This window comes from Natrix helvetica (assembly GCF_964273705.1).
Source record: "Natrix helvetica genome assembly, chromosome: 11".
Classification (NCBI taxonomy): Eukaryota; Metazoa; Chordata; class Lepidosauria; order Squamata; family Natricidae; genus Natrix; species Natrix helvetica.
This window is the reverse complement of record NC_138562.1, coordinates 3,112,987-3,131,824: the sequence shown is the minus strand read 5'-3', so window position 1 is coordinate 3,131,824 and position 18,838 is coordinate 3,112,987.

Sequence of the window (18,838 nt, the reverse complement as noted above, 5' to 3'; positions counted from 1 at the left end):
AATAATCCTCCCTATTCAAATGACTGAAAGAAAAGCTGTAGGACAATAGACTAGAGGTGTGACAAAGAACTCAAAAGGTGACGACTGTTAATAACGATGAATGGGTAATTCTTGTTAACATACAAAGTCCAGATAAGACTTCTGGCAGGGAGAATTGCCCTGCACTTCAGTGCTGCTATTTGTATTGGGGTAGAGGGAGCGAGTTGGTTTAATGACCCTGGAACTGCTGGCCAGAAATGGTCTGCACTCCAGCGGTTTGAGTTAGGCTCGCTGAGAAGGCGTGAGCTCCTGCCACTCGCTCCATGGCTCCTGCTCCCCGAGCAGTTTGAAAGCATGCAATATTGCAAGTAGATAAATGGGTATCACTTTGGTGGGGAAAACCTAGCTGTGTTTGTGTGTGTAGAGAGCAGAAACTTGCACTGGACCAGCCTGGATGTGAGGCAACACAACATGAAGCAAAGCGAGGCTGGCAAAGGAGCCTGGAAAAGCCAGCAGCTGGTGTAAGTTGGTTTTCCCCCTGCAGTGCACCAAGGATGGACACACAAGTGCCAGGCACAATAAACTAGTAATTTAGGCTGCCAGGATTGCATTGTGTGTCTAACATTTGTAGATTTCCCTGACATTGTATGTCATACGCTAAATAACAATAACAGGGCAGAAAATTAAATAACTCTCTCACTTTTATGACCTATAGTATGCATTCCTGATTGCAGAATTTTACAAAAAATGAAGATATTTCTAATCTGGGCCAGCAACTTCTTCCCACTTAATGAACTGTCTCTCTCCTTACCACTTTCCATAAAAGTACCATATTTTTGGGTGTATAAGATGCACTTTCTCTTCCTCCCTCCCCCCAAAGAAGTGGGTGGAAATGTCTGTGCATCTTATACAGCAGTGGTTCTCAACCTTCCTAATGCCGCAACCCTTTAATACAGTTCCTCGTGTTGTGGTGAACCCCCAACCATAAAATTATTTTCATTGCTACTATGTAACACCGGGAGCCACAAAACCTGGGTGGGTGTGGCCAACTCAACATCACTCCCACCCAGTCACATGGCATCCCCCCCCCCCCCGACATGGCTACTAAGGTTTCATGGCTCAGTGTTTTCTGTGGGAATAGGGTCTCTCTCTCTTCTCTCCCCCTCCCTCACATTTCTGTTTTTCTCTATTTTTCCTCTCCCTTTCTCTTCTTCTTTCCTTTCTTTCTTTCCTTCCCTTTCCCCTTTCTTTTTCTTTCTTTCTCATTGAATACGATAGCAAATCCAAAATAAAGTTATTAATTGTAGGAAATTGCATCTCTGTAATCTTTTCATCGTGAACTCTAAGTTGATAGAAGCTGGCAAGAGTGTACTAACAGCAATAGGATATGTATTTTGATTTCTTTTGAGTTTGACAATATAATATGTTATCCAAAATTATAAATAATCTTATTTTCAGATGCATTTTTTTGCCATCTCTATTATTTTCTTCTTAAAAAATCAGACTTGCTTCCAATTTGTGCCTTCTGGCAAACTGCAGTTTTCTTGGCAAGAGATCTACCTTGTCATTGCTTTCGTCATAGGTCTGAGAAAGTTAGTTTCTTTCTTTTTTTCTCTCTTTCTTTCTTTCCCCCCGATTTGTTTCCCTCTCTTTTCCCTCTCTCTCATTCTCTCCCTTCAGCTCTCTTTCATTTCTTTCTCCCTCTCCTCCTTCTCCCTCTAATTTGTTTCCCTCTATTTTCCCTCTCTCCCATTCTCTCCTTCCAGTTCTCTTTCATTTCTCTCTCTCTCTCTTTCTCCCCTTTTCTCTTTCATATCTTTCTTGCGCATGCAAGCAAAATACCCTCCTGGGCCGGGATCACGACAGCAGGGACAGCGACTCCTTCAACTGCCGCCACTGAGAAGTGAGTAGCTGGCTGCACTGTGCAGGAGACTCCTCAGCGCCAGACTCAGGTCGCCCCCCTTCATGTTGACTCAGGAAAGAGCCGGAGCAGCCATCTCAGGATGCAGAGAGGGAAGAGTTCCAGAGCCTTGCGCAATGAGAGCCCTGTGCAGCACAGGAGCTCTTCCCTCCCTGCACCCAACCAGCTGCTGCTGCTGCTCCCCATTCCCCTCCTTCCTGAGCCAACACGAAAGGGACCGCAGCTGGTGCTGACCTGAGTCTGGCGCTGAGGAGTTTCCTGCACTGCGTACTCAGTTACTCACCTCATTGCACAGTAGCGACAGTGGGAGGAGAGTTGTTGTCCCCTCCGCCTTGATCCTGGCCCAGGAGGGTATTTTACTTGCGCACGCAAGAGATAAGCGCGAGAAAAGGGCTGGAGCTCTTGCTGACACTGAGTTGCCTGTGAAGGAAGCGGAATTGCAAAAGCAGGCGAGAGGCTCGTGCCTTCTCGGGGTGGAGAGCAGATTGCAAGAGTGGGTCAGCAGGGAGCCGCAGGAGGGGAGCCAAAGCCTATTAAGACTGTTAGCATGGGTAACAGTCTTCATAGGGAATCTCAGCGTACGCGCATCCCACGTTCCTTTATTTTATTTTATTTTCCTCGCCTTGTTTTACGCCTCAGAAATGGTACCTCTTGGCTTCCATAGCTCTGCCCATCAACCTCCATCCCTCGGAATGAGCTGCTTTCCCAGCGTCCTCTGTGCTGCACGCACCTCTCTTTTCCCCCTCCTTGCCTCCATTCCGGCTACTACTTTCCCCACCACCACCACACACACACACACACACACACACACAGACACACACACACACTTCTCCTTCCACCATGTGGGGAACCCGAGCCGCTCCTTCCCTTCGGGCTGGCTTCTTGCCAGCCTCTCCGTGGGAGGCTCCTTGGCGACCCCTGTGAAAAGGTCGTTTGACCCCAAAAGGGGTCGCGACCCACTGGTTGAGAACCGCTGTTATACAGCGAATGTTACCAAAGCCCCACCCACCAACCCTCACCCTTCGGCCTCTGTCTCCCAGCAATTTGCCTCCTTGCAGCAAACAGCCTGGTCAGTTTCAGCACACCTGCACAAACAGCTGATTGATGGTTGGATCAGCCTCCTGGAATACCGCCTATCAGCTGTTCCAGGCTGCGGGGATTGCCATTGCCCATCACCGCTGCTGCCTATCACCGCCTCCACATGCTGCATTTTCAGCCTCTACATACCCCATTTTCAGCCTGTTCCAGGCGGCAGGGATTCCTGCTGTCACCTATACCTGCCACCTGGAACAGGCCAAAAATGGGACGTAGAGCCCTCTTCCGCCTTCAAAACCGTGGACCATCTTCTCCTGTAACTCTGGAAAGGGGCCCTTACGAGGTGCTACCAGCCCGGGCCAGCTGGACCAAGGTTTTTTAAGGATTTTGGCCTTAGTTCCAGGCTCAGAACTCAGAGATTCTCCCACACTAAAGAGCACCCCTTTCCTGAAGTTTGGCTTGCTTGGCAGCATGGCTGAGAACACCAGATCGGGCACACCCTGTTCTGACCGAGGCTTCCCAAGAGCATGAAGCAAACTCCTTGTCCTGACAAAAAACACTTTTATTAATTTACTCTGAATTCGGCTCATTCACATCCAGCAAAGCCTATCAAGGGAGGAGTTACAGTCACAGATCTTATCTGGCTTGGAGAGCTGCCAGGCCGATATCTGCAAAACTTGGCCAGGAGTCTCAGAGAGTCACAAACCAATTAAGAGAACTAATTGTCCTTTGCAAACTTCACCCCCTTTTCGCTCCTCTTTTATTTCCTCTGGGAGGAGCCATTCATCATCCATCTGTGCTCTTACTCTCAAGTCAACCCTTATTTCTCAGCTGTTCCCTTCGTCTGACAACTCTGCGCATGCCTCACTGACTCTGAAGGCAGCTGATGAGTGGCATATGGCCCTGGACCCCTCTCTGCCTCCGACATAGAGCCCGCATCAGAACCTTCTCCAGACTCCAGGACTGACCCATCTTCCTCCCCCAACCTCCTCGCTGTCCGAATCTGCTGCCAGATCTGCTGGCCACTGGCAGGCCACAACACATCCAGTCCCACTGCCCTCAGGTCAGGCGCAGAAGGGAGAATAAAGCAATCACTGCGAATGTGCTACTTTAGGAGGAGAGCAGGCAGATGCTGCCCAGTTTTTCTGATCTGATGAGCTCCCATTATTGCATGAGCTCTAAATTGTCCTGATAGTTTAGGTTGCTTTCCAAAATGCCTGAGGCTCCTTTTTATTCCCATTCTGCACAAATATGGATAAATAAATTCATCCAGCTGCAAGATTGAGGCAAAGGCTTAGAAAGCTACTTGGGCTGTAAGGTGCCCACCACAAACCTCCCCACTTCAAAGCAGCAGCAGCAGCCAAGGGGAAATGAGGACAGGCAGGGAGTCACCAGCAGGAGGCATCATGCTGCAAGGGGCGCAAAGCAGCTGGGCCCTGAGGCTTTGGGGTCTCTGGCCCACTGAGAGGTTCCCCCACTTTAACTTCTGTGATCCCTCTTCCTCCTGCTCCTCCACCACCACCACCACTTCCTCCTCTTAGGCAAGAAAACGAAATGTACAGGTACTGATTAGGTGAAACTTGGCTCAATAGCAGTAACTGGGAGAAGAGCTTGGACTGCTAGTAAACAACCACTTAAATATGAGCCAGCACTGAGTTGCAGTTGCCAAAAAAGCCAATACAATCCCAGCCTGTGTTAACAGAAGGTCAAGATCGTATGAAGTGTTAGTAGCACTTTCAAAGCTTTGCTAAAACCTCACTTGTAATCCTGCTTCCAGTTCTGGTCACCACCATTTTTTTTAAAGATGTAGAGCCTCTGGAAGGAGTGCAGAGAAGAGCAACAAAGATGATTAGGGGACTGGAGCAGAGGTGGCATTCAGCAGGTTCTGAACCAGTTCTGGAGAACCAGTAGCGGAAATTTTGAGTAGTTTGGAGAACCAGTAAATACCACCTGTTCTCTGCCTCCCGAGTCCCAGCTGATTGGGAGGGAATGGGGATTTTGCAGTACCCTTCCTCTGCCACGCCCACCAAGCCATGCCCAACAAGCCATGCTACGCCCACAGAACCAGTAGTAAAAAAAATTAATCCCACCACTGGAGGCTAAAACATATAAAGAACAATTGCTGGAATTGGGTATGTCTAGTTTAATGAAAAGAAGGACCAGGGGAGACATGAGAGCAGTCTTCCAATATCTCAGGGGTTGCCATAAAGAAGAGGGAGTCAAGCTATTCTCCAAGGCATCTGAGCGTAGAACAAGAAGCAATGGGTGGAATCAAGGAGAGAAGCAATTTAGAACTAAGGAGAAATTTCCTGACAGTGAGAAAAAATTAACCAGCGGAACTACTTGCCTCCAGAAGTTGTGGATGCTCCATCACTGAAGGCTTTTAAGAAGAGGCTGGACAACCACTTGTCTGAAATGCTATAGGGCAGCAATGGCGAACCTTTTTTGGCTCGCCTGCCACAAGCAGAGGGACCGCGGTGGGGGCATGCCGCACCCATTATGCAACATACGACACTTCCCACAGCACACATGCGTGCATGACAGGCGCAAGCCTCCATTTTTTGCATGCTTTTTTCGCCCTCCCCAGTCTCCAAAGGCTTTATTGGAGCCTGGAGAGGGCGAAAACAGCCTCCTCTGCCCCCCCCCCCCCCCCGAGGATCTCCAGAGGCTTGAGGAGCTTCCCTGAAGCCTCCAGAGCGCAAAAGCCGGCCCTACACATAAAGTGGAAGTTCAGGAACGGACTTCCGGTTTGCTCATAGGGTCGGTTTAAGCCCTCCGGAGCCTTCAGGGAGGATGAAAAATGACCCAACGAGCAAACCAGTCCATTGGGTCATTTTTCGTCGTCCAGAGCCTTCCTGGAAGCCTCCGGAATAACCCTGAAGTCTCCAGAGGGCTTAAACTGACCCTATGAGCAAACCGGAAGTCCGTTCCTGAACTTCCAGTTTGCCCGTAGGACCAGTTTTTTGCGCTCTGGAGGCTTCAGGGAAGCTCCTGAAACCTCCGGAGGGCCTCCGGAGGGGACAGGGGAGGCTGTTTTTGCCCTCCCCAGGCTCCTATAAAGCCTCTGGAGCCTGGGGAGGGCGAAAAATGGCTTTAAAAAAGGCATGCGTGGTGGCCAGATGACAGGGCAACGCCTCACGTGCCCTGACAAATGGCTCCACGTGCCACCTGTGGCAAGCGTGCCATAAATTCGCCATCCCGGGTATAGGGTCTCCTGCTTGAGTAGGGGGTTGGGCTAGATGACCTCCAAGGTCTCCTCTAACTCTGTTATTCTGTTCTCCTCCTCCTTTCTTGTGGACCTTTTCTGTAAAAATTGCAAAACAGTGAACTTCATAAATCCCAGTGTCACGCCCGGAGATATTTCCTGCTCAGAAGCTTTCACAGCATCTGCTGGTTTGAAGTTCAGTTTTTATTTCTCCTGTGGGCCCCATTTCTTTCCAGCCTGAGCTGTTTATCCCTGCCCTGTGGCCTCCAGGAGGCTTTATCTCTCAGAAAAGGTACTGGTGAAAGAATAATAATTATGATTGGTACAAATATAGCTTCCCCGTTTCTCAGGCAAGGGATTGCGCCGATGAGGGAGAGAGGCAGGACTGAACTAGCTGGACTCATCCTCATCAGGGTCTTCTGGAGCTCCACAGCCTCCTTGGTGGGTGAAGAAGAAAGCCAGAATTTGTAGCAAATCTTTGAAAATTCATGCCTGGGGAAAGTCAGGCAGGATCCATCATGCTCCACCAGGGCTTCTAGACCAGTGTTTCTCAACCTTAGCAACTTGAAGATGTCCGGACTTCAACTCCCAGAATTCCCCAGTCAGCTGCTGGCTGGGGAATTCTGGGAGTTGAAGTCCGGACATCTTCAAGTTGCCAAGGTTGAGAAACACTATTCTAGACAATGGTGGGTTGCTCTTACCGCCACTACCGGTACGCTGCTCATGGCGCCACATGTCCTGTTCGTGCAAACCTGCTGCACACGCAGGCGCAATCCACTGTCCCTGCGACACTCAACTGTTTCTTGGGGCTCGCGCAGGTGCTGTACACTGTGTGTGCATGCGCAATTGGCTGTTTGTTTTAAAAACAGGTTTTGAACGCGGGCAGGCAGGTAGCCTAAACGAGTCACCGTACCAGTACACTGTCAGCTGCTCCCGGCTACTACCGGTACGGCCGTACTGGACCAGGAGGAACCCACCACTGCTTCTAGAGACAGAAATCTAAGAAGCCAAGGAAAAGGGGTAATTTCAGATGGATTACCATATTTTTCGGAGTATAAGACACACCCGGAGTATAAGACGCACCAAGATTTTGAAGAGGCAAATTTTTTAAAAAATGTTTTTGCACTCTGCAGACCTCCCAAAAACAGTGTGGTGTTTTGTTTTGTTTTTTAAAAAGTGCATGCATAGTCTTTAGGAGGCTTATAGAGTGCTCCTGAGGGCTGGGGGGGGGATGAGCAAAAAATGACCTGTTTTTCGCTAATTTTTGCCCCCCTCCCCCAGGCCCCAGGAGCACTCTTGAAGCCTCCTAAAGGCTATACATGGCCATTTTTGCAAAGGGGGTGGGGTTTCAGGAGGCCAAAAATGCTGTATTCAGTGTGTAAAAAGTGTGTCTTATACTCCAAAAAATACTTTTGGAGCTTTTATTAACACCTCCCTGACCTGGAATTCTATGGGAAGGTCTAGAACTTCCAATTATAACTTCTCTACATTCTCCCATGGCATCTTCTTCCTTTTTCTCTCCATGAGAAAGCAAGTCAGAGAGGAAACATAGGGTAGGAACAGCCTTCTATTCCTGTGGCTAAACAAAAATCAAACTTTGAGAATATTCATGACTGGGAGAGACATGATAACAAGGTCAGCCAATGAAGAGGCATAGCAACAAGGTTAGCCAATGGGAGCTGAAACAGGTAGGGCCTGGGTGTGGTTCAGCCTGCAACCTTCTGAGTCTGTGAAAGAATTGAAACCGAAACTTATTATTCTGTCTGCTCTGAACTGTGAGATGAAGCCGTTCTCTCCTGCTTGTGTTCTGCTTGTAACTTCTACCACGTTGAAAGAATCTACTATTGGTATTGTACATTTATTCATCTGTTATTATGTATATAAAGAAGTTAATGAATCCAGCTGAATCTGTGTGTGCTTTCTGGATTTGATTTTTCTGCAACAAACTCTGACAAACATAATTAGTCCCAACAAACCTGGCCAAGGAATCTAAGGAATTGCTTACTGTACACTAGAAAGCGAACAGTTGTTTGTGACAACCAGCCAGTCCCACCCCCCTACTATTTATTTCCCAGCCAGGGAGGGGCTGACTAGTGTCCACGCCTGTTTTTCCTTGAGAGCCAGCTTATTGTTTTCCTTTGCTCTGCTCTCCTTTCGTGCATCTGGGATGGGCCCCGTCTGTCCCCCCCCCCTCACTCAGCTCAGGCCCCAAGACAGCTGCCTCTCCAGCTGGGGGAGGACAGAAGGCCCCCACCTGTGCCTCTGTCTCTGATGCTGTTCCCTTATCAGACCCTCCACCTTCTCTTCGTCTGATTCTGCAGCAAGCTCTGCTGGCAGTCAATGGGCCACAACACGATCTTGCCAGAAGGACAGCTGCTTCATCCAGGGGTTTGCTGAGTTGGGTCATGGGAGCCTCTTCCAGGTTGGCTGCAGTCAAGTCTTAATATAAGAGGCTGGATACCCATCTAGGGATAAGGGCACTGATGGGCTCCGGATCCTGTCACAACCGGTACGTTGCGACGGGGCCAGACGTCCACCTCGGGCACACGCACTGTGCGATGCCCCAGCTGTTTGGTGAGGTCGCGCAGGTGCCATACACTGTGCGCGCGTCCGCAATTGGCCCGTTTCCCTCAAAAAGAGGTAAGAATCGTGGGCGGGCAAGCACACCGAAACACCGTTCCGGTACGGTGGCCACTGCTCTCAGCTGCCACCGATGCACTCGTACCAGGCTGTACCACCAGGAACCCTCCACTGGATAAGGGGCATATTGTGGTAACCTCAACACATTTCACTCCAAGTGATGGAAACCTAAAGTCCCCGATCTTTCTTCAGAATAGAATTTGATAACTTCTTCTTCCCACATTCCACTTCATATCCAGGTTCAAGTGAATTGCTCCTCTCTGTCCTCCATTCACTGGTATTCCCCAGCCCCCTGCATGCACATGGAGGCATGTTGCCTAACATCAAGGGTGCTTCTGGGCAGGGGCGGGCCTACCAGCATTGGTACTGGTTCGCTGCACACATGCGCACAGTTCAGTGTAAGTTTTTCTGTGCATGTGCAAAGAAAATGAAAAACTACTAAAAAAAACATGCTGGCAACGGCAGGGGAGGCCAGGAAACTGGTTCAGGGGCGTGGCCAGCTTGGGTCACTGCCAGTTCTGCAACCCAGGCCAAATTACCACTACCAGTTTGCCCGAACCAGTGCAAACCAGTAGAAACCTACCTCTGCTTCTGAGAAGCGAGTATCATATTTTTCGGAGTATAAGACGCACCTTTTTCCCCTAGAAAAGAGGGTGAAAATCTGGGTGTGTCTTATACACTGAATACAGCATTTTTGGCCTCCCTTCACCAAAATGGACATGCAGAGGGTTTGGGAGGCCTGCAGAGTGATCCTGGGGACTGGGGAGGGCAGAAATGAGCGAAAAATGGGTCTGTTTTTGCTCATTTCCTCCAACCCCGAGAAGCACTCTGCGAGCCTCCTAAAGGCTATGCATGTACTTTTTTGGCAAAAAAATGAGCCTGTTTTTGCAAAAAATGGGATTTTTTTGCTCGCTTTTGCCCCACCTTAGCCCCCAGGAGCACTTTGTAGGCCTCTCAAACTCTCTGCATGCCCCCTTTTTCACAAATAAATGAGGCATGCAGAGGGTTTGGGAGGTCTGCAGAGTACAAAACTTTTTTTTAATTTATCTCTTCAAATTCTTGGTGCGTCTTAGACTCCGGTGTGTCTTATGCTCCGAAAAATACAGTACTTGCATTAGACAAATATTGCAGGGACAAAGAAGCAAGCCCTCACCGGGAGTTGATCCAAGTTCACTTCTTTATTGTTGCAATGCCTATTTGCAAGAATGCTCCCAGACAGACTGCATTCTTTTGGGAATGATCAGATTAGGCTTTGGGGATTCTGGGGAAGGTCAGACTTGCTGTTGCTTTCTGCCATGCAAAGACTCTAAGCTCTGCCCCTTCCTCACACCTCCACCCACTCTACCTGGAGATTCCACCATACCGACTTCGATTAAGTTTGTTGCACATGTATGATGTACGACAAACATAGGCATGCAGCTCACCTGTTCAAAAATCCACAGAGCTAATCTTATTGCAATCTCTAATACAATGTCAATGTTAGAGTTACTTTCTTGCCAATGTTAAGAAAAGATCATATATGCATCAGCAAAGCACGATCATGAAACCGGTCAGAAGAAAGACCAGCTCCAACAAATATCCAGTGCTGTCAATTAATATTAGGGGTCACTTTAGCCTAGCCAGACTCGGTTTGAAGCCATCTCGGTGTAGAGTGAACCACAATAGTGAGGTCACACTGGAGCAGAGGTGGGTTCCTACCGGTTCGGCTGAATAGGTAGTAACTCAGCAGGACACATGACCATACCGCTTCTATCCTGGGCGCTGCCATCTTTATTTTCTGTTCTGCACATGCGCAGGACAATCTTCATTGTAAAAATGTATTTTTCCCCTTTTTTAATGGCGTGGGCATGAGCAGACCTTTTAAAGTTCAAATGCGCACGCAAGCACGCAAAATCTTTCAAGCACCGAACTAGTAGTAATGCCGGCAGGAACCCACCCTTGTGCTGGAGGGTCCTATCCGCTGTTGTTTGCCCAGACCTTGGCCTGGCATTTCCTTCCCTGAAAGATTGGGGAGGAGGGGATGTAATTGAGGCATCCAAAATGCTTGGCAGCATTTCAGGGGCCACCAGCCCAAATCTATCACCCCATCAAAGAACTGGTGGAAGCTGCCCATTTCTCCCACTTTCGTCTTTGCTCCTTTCCCTTCTAGCTACTCTGGATTTCTTCGGTCTCCAGGTCCTACAAGGGCCCAGGAAAACCCAGGCATCTCCAGATGCAGGGAGGCAGGTGGCAAGAATTCAGCTTAGGAAGCTTGAGTGAGAAGTGCTAATCAAATTAAACTGTGGCCCTGCAGCAGTGGTGGATTCCTACCAGTTTGGACCAGTTCAGCTGGACCGGTAGTGGCTTGGCGGCCCGGGTCACTGGAACCAGCAGCGACCCAGGACTGCCACACCCCGAACTGGCTCCCTGGTCTCTTCTCCCGTCGCCGGCATGTTTCTGCGCATGTGCAGAACAGCTTTCAGTAAACTGTGCATGTGTAGCAACGCGCAGCGGGCGCACGAGCAAGCGAAGCGAGCGGCACGTGCACAAATTTTTTGCACGCGCACAAAAGTTTTGCATGCGCACAAAACGCCCTCTCTCAGCGAACCAGTATCAAACCTGTTGGAAATCCACCACTGCCCTGCAGTTTAATTGAATGGGTTGCAAAAGCCCCTGGAGGTCTTAGCCCCTTGAAGACCCCAGCTCTCTGCTCAGCACCCAGAGGCCTGGTTCACAGCTGTAGGGCTAACAACACAGAAGGCCAGGCAGCCTCCCACCCCTCCCTTTGATCCCGAATGAAGAGAGGAAGCTGAGCTGGCCAGGAAGATTAGCCCAGGCTTCCATCTCTTGACCAAGCAGCTTTTCTTCCTGGGGGGGGCAGAAGTCCAGGATGACCTTGAGGATTATTCCCATGTCAGGAATCCAGCTTCGTCCTTCTCAACTACAGGACTTCCTGAGGTAAATTCATGCCAGTTCTTCTCTTCTCATATCTGAGTTGTGCCCATGGAAAACCCCAGAGGAGAAAAAGCTCTGAGCCGCAGGAGGAAAGGCAGGGTAAGAGCATCCCTCAGACCCCTCCCCACTTCCCCTCCCGCTTCTGGGAGGGGGAGCTGCTGCCCTTCCCACCTTCCTTTTCCAGATGTGAAGAATTAGAAGTCATAAAATCAAGGGCAGAAAGTGAGCCAAGCTTGTCTGCTGGAGAATTGATGCAAACCTCCTGCTAGGCGCAGGCAGCGTGCTGTATTTCTGAAAAATGCAAATATTACAAAATACCTCTAAGCCTCCAGTGACCTCATTCCAAAGAAACCAAACCCACCCCCGCCCCCCTGAAACTCCACTGGGAGAGATGTAAAACTCTATTTCTACTTCAAAGATCTATCTTGCAAACTGTCTTGTCATTGCTGACAACCCTTTATGGGGAAACCTCAGACCTGGGCCTGATCACTTTCGAATGCAGTGGTGGATGCATAACAGAAAGTTTCCTTGGTGCCTCCCTAGAGAGGCTCTTAAGCCCCCACCCCGCACTCCCTTGGCCTGGTAGGTTCCTACGCACGCAGGGTGATCTGGGTGAGGTACGTTCCCCACACAGGATTTTCCATCTGCATTGCAAAATCTCAAACTGTTCTACACAGCCCTGCACCACTCTTTGAGTCCATCAAAGCAGGGTTGTTTCTTCTTCATCATCCCCTTCCATCCCCCGTATGTTCTTAAGTCCAGTCCATATCCAACTGCTGTTCTGTCCGCATTGGAAAAAATGACCTATTGAGCTTACTCTGGAAAAAGCTCATTGGATAAACAAAAATCAAACATAATTATTTCCAACAAACCCAGCCAAGGAATCTAAGGCAGGGGTGTCAAAACTTGGAAACTTTAAAACTTGTGGACTTCAACTCCCAGAATTCCCCAGTCAGGGCTGGCGGGGGAATTCTGGGAGTTGAAGTCCACAAGTCTTAAAGTTCCCAAGTTTGGACACCCCTGATCTAAGGAATTGCTAGTGGTATACTAGAAAACGAACAGTTGTTTGCGACAACCGGCCAGTCCCACACCCCTATTTATTTCTCAGCCAGGGAGGGGCTGACTAGCGCCCACGTCTGGTTTTCCTTGAGAGCCAGCTTATTGTTTTCCTCTGCTCTCCTCCTTTTTCGTGCATCTGGGATGGGCCCCGTCTGTTCCTCCCCCTCACTCAGCTCTGGAAAAAGCCCATTGGAGCCATTTCACAGAATCAGAAAGTTGGAAGGGAAACACCACCCTCACTCCTCCATCCCCCAAAGAGGATAGCCCCAGTCCCTGTTTAAAAACCTCCAGTGAGTTTTCCCCTGGCTGACAGCTCTGACTGTCCAAAAGTTCTTCCTCATGTCTAATCTGTATTTTTTTTTAAAATTGCTTCTGTCTCCCAGCAAGTTGCCTTGTGGTGCAAACAGCAAGTTTCACTTTCAGTTTAAGCAGGCCTCCCGATCATCAGCTTTTTCAGGCTGCCCCATTTTCCCCATTTGCTGCAAGGAGGTAAATTGCTGGGAGGCTACATTCAGTGTATTAGACACACCCAAATTTTCACCCTCTTTTAGGGTGGGGAAAGGAGCGTCTTATACTCAGAAAAATACAGTACAACCCAGATATTCTAGCTTTTCTGAGAAGAAGTCCAAGCCCTCTACAATGTTGACATCCCAATGGATATTTGAAGATGTGTCCTTTCTCAACCTTCTGTTCTTCAAGCTGAACATCCTCAGGTTTCTTCTGGTTCCTACTCTTTTCGCCATTTTGGTACCCCTTGTCTGGACTTGCTCTAGATTTGCCATAGGCACAAGAGAGCAAGATTAGCCGCTGATGCCCACCAGTAGGAGTTGCATTAATGCCAGAACATTAATAGTCCCATGACTGGCCATAACTTGCTTTATCGTAGGTGAATGTCAAACCCACAAAAATGATTTTGCTGGGAATTCTTTCTGTCTTAGGCCCTCAACTACGGAAAGGGTGCTTGCATTCCTCGGCCACCCTTCTGCTGCCCTATGTCTCTCCTCACCCATCAGATTGTCTCTTGCCTGATTTAGGCCAGTGCCCCCCACCTCCCTCTCCCTTTTAAAAAATTCATTTCTGAGTTTGCTCTGCAAATAAGGCCATTATTCTCTCATGATTCACAAAATGCCCCCCAGAGAGGAGGGAAGAGGAACCAGGGCAAAGTCTGCGGTTCTGCTCCTCCCTCAATCTCACACATTCCCTTCTGCTGAACTGCTAAATACATTATTTCAAGATTCCCCAGAGGTCTCTCCTTGACGGAGAGTCGGCTTGAGTTCTGCGAAGGGGTGAAAAGCCTCTGCTGACATCTAGCGCCCATAGCGGGCACTCCCAGATGCAGCAAGGGCTGTGAGAGTCCATCGGAGAGTTGGGAAGAGGGAAGGGAAGCACCTTTGGGGTCTCATGTCTAGTTGGCTTTGCTTTAAAGCAGAGGTCTTCAAACTTGGCAACTTTAAGACTTGTGGACTTCAACTCCCAGAATTCTCCAGCCAGCATAGCATGGAAGTCCACAAGTCTTAAAGTTGCCCAGTTTGAAGACCTCTGATCTAAGTGGAGAGATTGCAGAGGAAGGGATTACAAGAGAGTAAATTATGCTGGCTGGAGAATTCTCGGAGTTGAAGTCCACAAGTCTTAAAGTTGCCAAGTTTGGGGGGCCCTGCTTTACAGGAACTGAGGCAAAGGGCCCCTCATTGGACCTGCCCAGGAAGGGCAGTCTATTGGCCAGCTTCCCCATTAGCTCTGCCCTGGGATGCCTTCTCAGGGCCACTGGCTGCTTTGTGCATTCTAGAAAGGCTTCAGAGGATGCTGCTGGAGTGAACAATGTCGGCTCGCAAAGGATGAACCAAGGGGTCACGTAACGCGGAATGCTTCCTGGAGCCTTGTGCTGAGCGCTCCTTGAAACTCAAAAAATTGCAATTCGATTTTCAGCATCAACAACATCGCAGCCTCGCATGGCCTATTTTTTTTGTCCCTTTGAGAATAGCTTGAGGCCCAGAGATCCATGAGTTAAGCTTTTAAACAGCAGCAGAAGAAACATCACTTATTAGTGTCTATAGAAGCTCTGCGGGAAGATCCCTGGCAAATTTAGATAAATCTTGTGAAGCGACTGACACAATTGTGACTGACACAAAAGTCATCATGGACCTGGTCTGTCCCTCCCCCAACTGGCTTGTATTTTTACGATTCAAATGGGGAGATGTCTTTTAAGGACAGGGGGGTCAGCAGGGGTAGATTCCTACCAGTTCAGACTAGTTTGACCAAACCAGAAGTGGTTTGGCGGCTTGGGTCACTGGAACCTGCAATGACCCAGGCTGGCCATGCCCCCAAACCGGTTCTCCTACGGGGCCGCCATCTCGATTTTCAGTTCTGCCCATGGGCAGAACAATTGTAATTGCACAAATTTAATTTTTATTCTTTTTTTAAATGTTTGCACATGCGCAGAGCTATTTTTGGGGAAATGTGCATGTGCATGTAGCAAAATCTTTGTGTGCACTGAACCGGCAGTAATGCTGGGAGCAGCCCACTCCTGGAAGCAACCAGGTATATGGTACTGACTCCGATGGGATCGCACCCCCCCCCAAGGAACAGAAGAGCAGCCCCCGCTTTGCAGGACCCCAAAGCCTGCTCAATGCAGAAATGTTGCAGCTCTTTGGGGACCAAGCTGTAGCCAGGGAAGGAGAAACAGCAGGGTGCCTGTTCTTCCCACCAGCCAAGCAGGTAAGGATTCCCTCACTCTGCCCCAAAGCAGGAGGGAGGGCAGTGCCGGGGCCAGGTCTGCAGACTCATCTCCCCTTCAGCCAAGGGCAGCCCAGAGACACCTGGACCCACAGGCACTCTGAATACGTCTCTTAGGGTTTCTTTTGCATCAAAAGCTTTTTACCCTGTTGGAAGAGAAGTCCTTCTGGGTTCAGTTCCAAGTGGGGAAAAAGACACTGGAAACGTGGAGGCTGCTTGGAAAGATAGTTTAATGGTGGACAGGACCACGTGGTTTGAGGTCCTGGGGGAAAAGATTATCACATGCTTCCAGATGTTGGGTGAAGAAGAGAAGAAAAGAGAGCAAGATGCTGAAAGTCCCTGGTTTTATGCCCTCTCTGGCCTTTGATTTTGATCTTGAATTCTGATTGGTTGTCAGACTCCCATGGGGCCATGCAGGGACAACTCTCTAGGCCAGTGATGGCGACCCTATGGAACGTGTGCCACAGGTGGCACGCGGAGCCATTTGTCAGGGCACGTGAGGTGCTGCCCTGTCAGCTGGCCAGCGCGCATGCACACGCTGGCCAGCTGAGTTCACCCTTTTTTAAAGCCATTTTTCGCCCTCTCCAGGATCCACAGGCTTTATAGGAGCCTGGGGAGGGCGAAAACAGCCTCCCGTGTCCCCCCCCCCCCCGGCTGCCCTCCGGAGGCGTCAGGGAAGCCTCCAGACAGTCCCCGAAGCCTTCGCTCAGAGGATTGTTTTGAGCGCTCCAAAGGCTTCAGGGACAGTCCAGAGGCTTCCCTGACGCCTCCAGAGGGCGTCCAGGGCGGGGCGGGAAAGGCTGTTTTCACCCTCCCCAGGCTCCTATAAAGCCTCTGGAGCCCTGGGGAGGGCGAAAAAAGCATGTAAAAATGGGGGGGAGGGCCTGTAGTGCGCGCATGCACACTGGGGGTCACGCATTGCATTATGGGTGCGGCACGCCCGCACACGCCCCCCCCTGCGCTCCCCCCACTTATGGCACGCGAGCCAAAAAAGGTTCGCCATCACTGCTCTAGGCTGTGTTTTGGGTCCAAGTTTGTTTGAGCATTGCTTCTTCCCAGGTGCCCTGTGGTGAGATGGGTAAAGGGCTAATACTATCATGCCTTAATCCCATCACCCTGGAGCTGAAGGGGGAGATCTTTGTTATGTAGAATGGACTGGCTCAGGCTTAAAGTTGCCATGGTTGGAGACTCCTGGTGTAAGCCACTTAGAGATGGCTGTAAAGCACTATGGCATGGTATATAAGTCTAACTAATACTGCTCTTATTATTCCTTCCCCCTTCCTCCCCGGAGGTGCAGTGGTTAGAATTTAGTATTCAGGTGAACTCACTGCTCACTGTCAGGAGTTCGATCCTGACTGATTCAGCCTTCCATCCTTCCGAGGTCAGTAAGATAAGGAGTCAGATTCTTGGAGGTAATATGCTGACTCTGTAAACAGCTTAGAGAGGGCTGTAAAAGAACCATGAAGCAGGATATACCGTTTCCCTGAAAATAAGACGACCCCCCCCCCCGGATAATAAGCTCAATTGGGCTTTTGAGCACATGCACCAAAATAAGCCCTCCCCTGAAAACAAACCCTCCCCCAAAAATATTGCAACATAGCAGCAGCCATGAGGTGACCACGCTCGCCGCCTCCTGCACCTCAAAAATAATAAGACCTCCCCGAAAATAAGGCCAAGCGCTTATTTTGGGGGTCAAAAGAAAATAAGACCCAGACTTATTTTCGGGGAAACACGGTATGTCTAAGGGCTTTTGCTAGTCAGTGATTCACTAGAGGTTTGTTCAATCTTTCTGAATCACTTAAATAGAAGGGAAACTGGATTCCAACTGAAGAGAATTTGGAACATCATAAGTTAATACAAGTATGGATGTGGGTGTAATTTCAAATCTGGCACCCTTTGAGATACTTACCATTGAATAATGTCTCATATAATCCCTCATTCAGGTCATTGCTTGCAGTACTAAAAACAGATCAATGAAGTTGCAAAAGACAAACGAGGACATTGCAGAAGGGGAATCCAGGCTCAGAACTAACCAACTGTTTTCTCATCTGCAGATTTTGTTCCTACACCAGCAGTAACATCTGGGCTGATGAACCTGTGTGTCCCTACGATGCATGGATTTCCAGTTGGTGATCAGGGTTGGGTTGCTTCTGGCATTACTGCCAGTTCGGTGCGTGCAAAAACTTTGTGCGCGGTCGCTTTACTCGAGCATTTGCACCAAAATAAGTCTGCGGTTGTGCAAAACATTTTTTAAAAGTGGAAAAATTAAATTTGTGCAATTACAATAACAAGATGGCGGCCCATAAGAGAACCAGTTCGGGGGCATGGCAGGCCTGGGTCACTGCCAGGTCCAGCAACCCAGGCCGCCAAATCACTACCGATTTGGCTGAACCAGTCCGAACTGTTAGGAACCCACCTCTGTCGGTGATGTGTGAACAGTAATATGTTGGTTTGAAAAGCAATTTCTAGATTAGAGATCCAAGCCTGCATGAAACGGTGTCAGCATACTGGGAGTAAAACAAATTTTGTGATGCCCATGGCATACAGCCCCAAAATTACCAGAATGTGACAGATGCTGAGGTCAATATCTATGCGCCATTTGGGCTCCTCCTGCTGTTGCTTCTGAATGCCAGGTCAGTTTATAATACTTCTGCCTGATCCCGGACCTTATTGTGGTCAAGGGTGCCAACCTGCCATATATAATTCAGACCTAGGTGGCAGAGGTGGGTTGCTGCTGGCATTACTGCTGGTTCAGTGCACATGTAATTTTGCACACAGTCATTGGCGCAAAAATAGGTCTGTGCATTCGCAAAATGTTAAAACATGAAAAAAAAATGTGCAATGAAAATTGTTCTGCCCATGCGCAGAACTGAAAATCAAGATAGTGGTGTCGTAGGAGAACTGGTTTGGGGGCGTGGCAGGCCTGGGTCGCTGTCAGTTCCAGCGACCCAGGCCGCAAAACCACTACCGGTTCAGCTGAACCGGACCAAACCAGTAGGAACCCACCACTGCTAGGTGGGCTCAGTGGGGGGCGTTCCCCTCTCAAACATGAGACTACTCAAGGCTGAGATTTTGCATCAGCTGAGATCCCAGGGGAGGGGAGGGTGAGGTAGCTGGAAATGACAGCACTTGCAAGGACTTCTCGGTATGTTTGTGTAGCATCTCAGTATGTTTGTGTAGCCATGTGAGCTGCAAGAGGGCCTGGAAACTAATATACAGGTAGCTTTGAAACTAATCAAGGAGAGAAGCAACCTGGAATTCAGTAGAAATTTCCTAACAGCGAGGACAATCAATCAATGGAACAGAAGTTGCCTTCAGAGGTTGTGGGTGCT